This window comes from Bison bison, unplaced genomic scaffold (assembly GCF_000754665.1).
Source record: "Bison bison bison isolate TAMUID 2011002044 unplaced genomic scaffold, Bison_UMD1.0 scf7180017864453, whole genome shotgun sequence".
NCBI lineage: Eukaryota > Metazoa > Chordata > Mammalia > Artiodactyla > Bovidae > Bison > Bison bison.
This window is the reverse complement of record NW_011495015.1, coordinates 1,833,686-1,840,317: the sequence shown is the minus strand read 5'-3', so window position 1 is coordinate 1,840,317 and position 6,632 is coordinate 1,833,686.

Sequence of the window (6,632 nt, the reverse complement as noted above, 5' to 3'; positions counted from 1 at the left end):
CAAAGACATCCCTTGGACTGCAAGGAGATCCAACCAGTCCATTCTCAAGGAGATCAGCCCTGGGATTTCTTTGGAAGGAATGATGCTAAAGCTGAAACTCCAGTACTTTGGCCACCTCATGTGAAGAGTTGACTCATTGGAAAAGACTCTGATGCTAGGAAGGATTTGGAGCAAGAGGTGAAGGGGACATCAGAGGATGAGATGGCTGGATGGCATCACTGACTCGATGGATGTGAGTCTGAGTGAACTCCGGGAGTTGGTGATGGACAGGGAGGCCTGGCGTGCTGCGATTCATGGGGTCGCAAAGAGTCAGACACGACTGAGTGACTGAACTGAACTGAATGGATAAGGATATATCTACCATTATAGTACTGACTGCCCTAAGAATCCTCTGTGCTCTGCCTTTTTCTCTCTCCCTCTGCCATCTGAATATTTTTTTATTAAGATATAACTAACATATCATATTAGCTTCATGTGTACAAGGTAATGATTTGATATTTATGTGTGTTGTGAAATAGTCACCACAATACATATAATTAACATCTGGACACTTTCGTGTTGGCTTCTTTCACACAACATAAGGTCTGTGGGGTTCATCCATGCTTTTGTCTATGTCAGCAATCCACTCCCTTTCCCGCTGTGTAGTATTTCATTTTATGAATAGAAACAATTTCTCTATTCTCCTGTTGGTGGACATATGAGTTCTTTCTTGTTTTTGACTGTTAGACGTAAAGCTATATCTAAATGTTTTTTAGACTATTGGACATAAAGCTATGTCTAATAGTCAAAAGCATTCTTATATATATCTTTGCAAACATATGCACTCATTTCTCTTGGGTGGGATTGCTGGGTCGCAAGGTGATCACATGTGTGGTTGTTGTAGATTCTGCTGAACTATTTTCAGACTGGTTGAATGAGATTATGCTCTCATTAGGAAGCAATGTTTAAGTGATCTAATTGTTCCACATTCTCACAGATATTAGGGATTATCAGTGTTTCAAACTTCAGTCACTCTGCCTGCCTGATAAGTCGCGTCACTTGTGTCCTGCTCTTTACAACCCCATGGACTGTTGCCCACCAGGCTCTTCTGTCCATGGGATTCTCCAGGTAAGAATACTGGAGTAGGTTGCCATTCCCTTCTCCAGGGGCTCTTCCTAACCCAAGGATCAAACCTGAGTCTCCTGAATTGCAGACAGATTCTTTACTGTCTGAGCCACCAGGGAAGCCCATACAGTCAATGTTTTATGGTGTATTTTATTTCATGCACTTACACCTGTCTTTCTGAGAAGGGATCCACAGGTATGACCAGACTCTCAGATGGTTTCATGGTGCAAAGGGTTTCAAATGCCTGGTGAAAGCTAGGCGATTTGATTTTCTAACTCGAGGGAAGGGCAAGAAGCAGAAGTTCAGGATAAGCAACTTCCTTTCGAAAATGAGGAGGAAGTTGCTCATGGCTTTGTCTCTTAGTCACTTGGTCACTCCCAGCCTCAGCAGTGTCTGGGAAACATAGTCTCTGGTGGAGCAGCCCCATGCTGGGGCTAAGCTCTACCAATATGGAAGATGGGTGTGTGGCAAAGGTAGCAATGTGTGCTCAGTCGTGTCCATCTCTAAGACCTCCTGGACTGTAGCCCACCAGGCTTCTCTGTCCGAGGAATTCTCCAGGCAAGAATACTGGAGTGGGTTGCCATTTCCTACTCCAGGGGATCTTCCTGATCCAGGGATTGAACCCGAGTCTCCTGCACTGGCAGGCAGATTCTTTACCACTGAGCCAAATGTGGAGATGAGATGATTAATTATTGGCAGTCTCCCCCAGGACTGACCGTCCTGGTGATTTTTCTGTGGAGTGGACTTTCAGCATAAACGGACCTGCACCCTGGGGTGGGGACCTGCTGAGTCACCTAGCTGCCCTATCCTACTTTTCAGGGACATATTGGGGTTTGGGGCACTGGTTTCAGGCCCTCATGCTGAGCTTGCTCCCAGGCAAACAGATAAGGGGATGAGGTCCATAAGGCCCTCCAGCAGTGGATGTATAAGACATGCTATTTCAGATGTGTCAGTAAGTAAGAGCATGACCCAAGGGGGAGTGAAGCAACTTTCTTAGAGAGAACGCTGAGGGTGTTGGTGTGATGGTGGCCTGAGTCACGCCTTCCTTAAGTACAGGACATACCTGGCACTTCACTCTTCAACAGGATTGCCAAAAATATGCTGAAACTTTTCCAGAAAGTTGTCATAGTGTTTCAACCAAGGTCTCTTGGGTCATCCCTGAATGTGGCTTGTACCCACTATCCTACTGATTACAGCAGCCACTGAAGGACATCTGTGGGCCTTGGGGTCGGCTGCCCTGTTTCTTCACTCTACACAGGACAGCAGCTACAGAGGAGAACAGAGATGAGGTGGGAGCAAGTGCCAACGTGTCCGTTGAGGGGGTGCACAGGCGGCATCCAAATGAGGTGGCTGGATGACTCAGGAGTTAGGGAGGGATACTCCGGCCTGGCTCCTCCCAGTGCCAAAGTGGTGGATGAGCTTCTGCCATGTAACTCGAGGTCAGAGCAGAACCAGTCGTCTTTCTAGAGTGAACTCACACACGTCAGCGCTGGTCGACATGGAGATTTGGGTCCATATGGAAACCAAAGAGGACAATGACAGGATGAAGTCTTGCAGTGATATGTGTGTGTGTGTTGTGTATGTATAGTGTGTGTACCAGGAAACAAGCAAAGAAAAGCAAAAAGTCAAACTATCTGGGATGCGGAGAGCCACGCCAAATCCCTTGCACCCCTTCCCTATCTCATCTTGGGCTCCTGTGTGTGTGTGTGTGTGTGTGTGTGTGTGTGTTAGTCACTCAGTCATGTCCGACACTTTGTGACCCCATGGACTGTAGCCCGCCAGGCTTCTCTGTCCATGGAATTCTCCAGATAAGAATACTGGAATATTGGGTTGCCATTCCCTTCTCCAGGGGATTTTCCCGACCCAGGGATCAACCTGGATCTCCTGAATTGCAGGCAGATTATTTACCATATGAGCCAACAAGGAATATCTTCCCCCTATTTGGCCGGCAGCAGAGCCAGGTAGAGATGGGAATAGCTTTGATTTACAACTCGAGGAGAGGGCTGGGAAAATTTGTGAGATGCCAGAGAAGGTTTGGGATCTGCTAACATCTGGTGTGGGGTAGATGGTGCTGCTAAGAAATGGAGGAGGCAGGAATTTTGAGAGAAGGAAAGGAATTTAAAAGATGAATGGCATTGAGGGAGGAAAAAGTGGTGCTTGGGGAAGAGAGTGTGTTTACCTGATAAACATCTATCAGAGGAGTCTGGACAGAGAGCCTGGGTTTCCAGCAGGACACAAAGGGACACGTCAATGAGGACAGGCCCCCAAAGGCCGCACTGTGGGGTTTGCGTGTGGGTGACCTGGAGTGGCTGGAGTCGTGTGTGATGTGTGTGAAGGCACTGGACGTCTATCCGCCCGCTGCCCCAGCCTGGGAACACCGGCAACGTGGTCTGTGGGCCACACAGGTGTGTACGCTTCATAAGGGGGCTTTGTGGAGAGCCGTACTTTCTGACTATTACGGCTCCTCAATGGGTTACAGGGGTGTTTAGATGGCACCTAAGCTTTGAACCTGTGAATTCCATCCAGACCTGTCCAGAAATTCTATTTGGGGGAAAGTTATAAATAGCATTCTCATGAACTCTTATGAAGAAAAAACACACAAGTAAAAACATACCCACAGGCTAAGGCTGAGCAGACAGACCTGAATAAAAAGTTCTTAGTTGGCACAAAATACACTGGGATCTTTTGAACTAAAGCTCACGCCTGCTTGGCAGAACATGAATGCTGAGTGTGTACCAAATAGGCATATTATCCACACTTGGCAGCAGACAAACCAAGTGTGCTTCCTGGACGATACAGTTCTGATCTTAACACTCTTCTTTCCTCATTTATAATATCTGGTTTAATGAAGAGGGTAATGGGGAATATTTTCTTGGCAATTTGACAATAAACACGGACATCTGTATTGAATATAAAGTTCCATTTGTTGGAACTCTGCTCAACCTTATGTGCCAGCCTAAATGGGAGGAGGGTTTAGGGGAGAATGGATACAAGTATATGTATGGCTGAGTTCCTTCGCTGTTCGCCTGAAACTATCACAACATTGTTAATCAGCCATACCCCAATACAAAATGTTTTTGGTGTTAAAAAAATAAAATAAAATTCCATTTTGTGTTTGGGGGCAGAGTGACTAGTTCATTAAAGTGTGGGTGAAATTTCTTGTGGGTGAAGCTCAGGGTTGAGGACCAATCTTTTTCTTAAATGTGGGCATGCTCTGGGCTGTGCTGAGCAGGGGCAGAAGGGGGAAGTTTGCCAAAACTCTTCATGGACTAGGCTTGAAAACCCAGGCACAGGGAGGAAATTGTTGATAGCGTCGGAAATCCTTCTCAAGGGGTTTTTCATCAGCAGGCTCCTTACAGCTGCAGAATATGGTGAGACACAGCCTCCATTTAAAATATAACAGAGGGGAGTGTGGGGTTTTTGACCAGGAGCCGCCTGTTCTCCTTGCTAGCCTTACAATAAACCTTTCTCTGCTCAAATATATATATATATATATACACACACACACACATATATGTATGTATATGGGTGTGTGTGTAATACATATAATATAATATATACATGCATAGGACTTCTCAGGTGGCGCTAGTGGAAAAGAATCTGCCTGTCAATGCAGGAGATGTAAGAGATGCAATTTTGATCCCTGGGTTGGGAAGAGCCCCTGAAGTAGGAAATGGCAACCCATTCCAGTACTCTTGCATGGAAAATTCCATGGACAGAGGAGCCTGGTGGGCTGCAGTCCAAGGAGTCACAAAGAGTCAGACACGACTAAGCATCTGAGCACATACATGTATGTGTGCATGTGTGTGTGTGTATGTGTGTAAATCAGAGGCTTGAGACTTCCCTGGTGGTCCACTGGCTAAGACTCCAAGCTAGCAATGCAGGGGGCCAAGGTTCGACCTCTGGTCAGGGAACTAGATCCCACGTGCACGCCTAAGCGTTCACTGCATGCTGCAACAAAGACTGAAGATTCTGCATGTGGCAACTAAACCCTGGTGCAGCCAAATACATAAATATTACAAAAAAATTAAGTTGGGACATAAAAGGAAAGGCATTTTTTCATGCCTCCGTGATGGGTTGTGTCTCAAAATAAATAATTTGATGGAGAAGGATCAGAGTTAATGATTGTGGAGGAAAGACAGAATTAGAAAATTGCTATGCGTCTCCTCTAATAAAGCAGTCATAGATGCAGGCAAAGACGAATGGCCTGTGAAGCCAGCAGGTAAACAGCTGACGAGTAACATTCAGCTGGATCATCCGGCTGGCCACATCTGAACCACTGATCAATCTTGATGTGACCAAAAGTGAGGCAAGGAGACCTGAGTGCTCTTCTTCTTGAGACACAGTAGGAAATGCACAGCCCCACCTTTCATGTATTTTTGCTCCCAACCAAACTGAACCTGAGTATCAGTGAACTTCTGGATCTAAGCATCCATTTACAGGAAATATGGGGTGTAGTAAATGAACAAAAAGGCTTCAATCAACCAAAATTAGATTGTGAGAAATTCTATAAGAAAACTGTCCCAATATCTTCAACAAATAAATGGCACACCAAAAAAAGAGAATAAAGGAAATTGTTAAAGACTAAAGGAGCCTTGAGACTTATCAATCAAATGCACTGTCTGGACCTAGTCTGAATCCTGATTTGAACAAATTGTGAAAAGACATTCGTAAGACAAGTGGGGAAATTTAAATGCTGACTCTGTATTTGATAATATTAAAGCATCTTTTTTTTTAAAAAAAATGAATAGATAATAAATATATTACGGTTCCTATGCAATATTGTTCTTTACAGCATTGGACTTGACTTCCATCACCAGTCACATCCACAACTGGGCGTTGTTTTTGCTTTGGCTCTCTCTCTTCATTCTTTCTGGAATTATTTCTCCACTCCTCTCCAGTAGCATATTGGGCGCCTACCAACCTGGGGAGTTCATCTTTCAATGTCATATCTTTTTGCCTTTTCATACTGTTCATGGGGTTCTCAAGGCAAGAATACTGAAGTGGTTTGCCATTCCCTTCTCCAGTGGATCAAGTTTTGTCAGAACTCTCCACCATGACCCGTCCGTCTTGGGTGGCCCTTCATGGCATGGCTCATAGTTTCATTGAGTTAGACAAGGCTGTGGTCCATGTGATCAGTTTGATTAGTTTTCTGTGATTCTGGTTTTCATTCTGTCTGTTCTCTGACTGATAAAGATAAGAGGCTTATGGAAGCTTCCTGATGGCAGAGACTGACTGTGGGGGAAACTGGGTCTTGTTCTGATGGGTGTGGTCAGATCAGATCAGATCAGATCACTTGCTCAGTTGTGTCCGACTCTTTGCAACCCCATGAATCGCAGCACGCCAGGCCTCCCTGTCCATCACCAGCTCCTGGAGTTCACTCAGACTCATGTCCATTGAGTCAGTGATGCCATCCAGCCATCTCATCCTCTGTCGTCCCCTTCTCCTCCTGCCCCCAATCCTCCCAGCATCAGAGTCTTTTCCAATGAGTCAACTCTTCGCATGAGGTGGCCAAAGTACTGGAGTTT